Source organism: Arachis ipaensis, chromosome B02, assembly GCF_000816755.2.
Source record: "Arachis ipaensis cultivar K30076 chromosome B02, Araip1.1, whole genome shotgun sequence".
Classification (NCBI taxonomy): domain Eukaryota; kingdom Viridiplantae; phylum Streptophyta; class Magnoliopsida; order Fabales; family Fabaceae; genus Arachis; species Arachis ipaensis.
In genome coordinates, this window is record NC_029786.2 from 1,220,146 (window position 1) to 1,220,437 (window position 292).

Sequence of the window (292 nt, forward strand, 5' to 3'; positions counted from 1 at the left end):
TGTTATATAAAATAATTTTAAAATAATCTCTCTAACATTACTAATATATGGCCATTTTAGAATATTCTAACAAAATTGTTTCTTTGGTTACAAAATACAAATTCTAACCGTATCAACAGTCAACTATTATTATTTTAAAGAAGATATTTTATAGTGTCTATAAATTTTATCATTTTTACGTTGTCTATAATTTTTTTGTCTAATTTATTTAAATATAAATGTTAAAAGATATAGTTATTATGAAACATATTTTTTTATGAAATTAAAATAAGTGTAATTTATAGACACTATA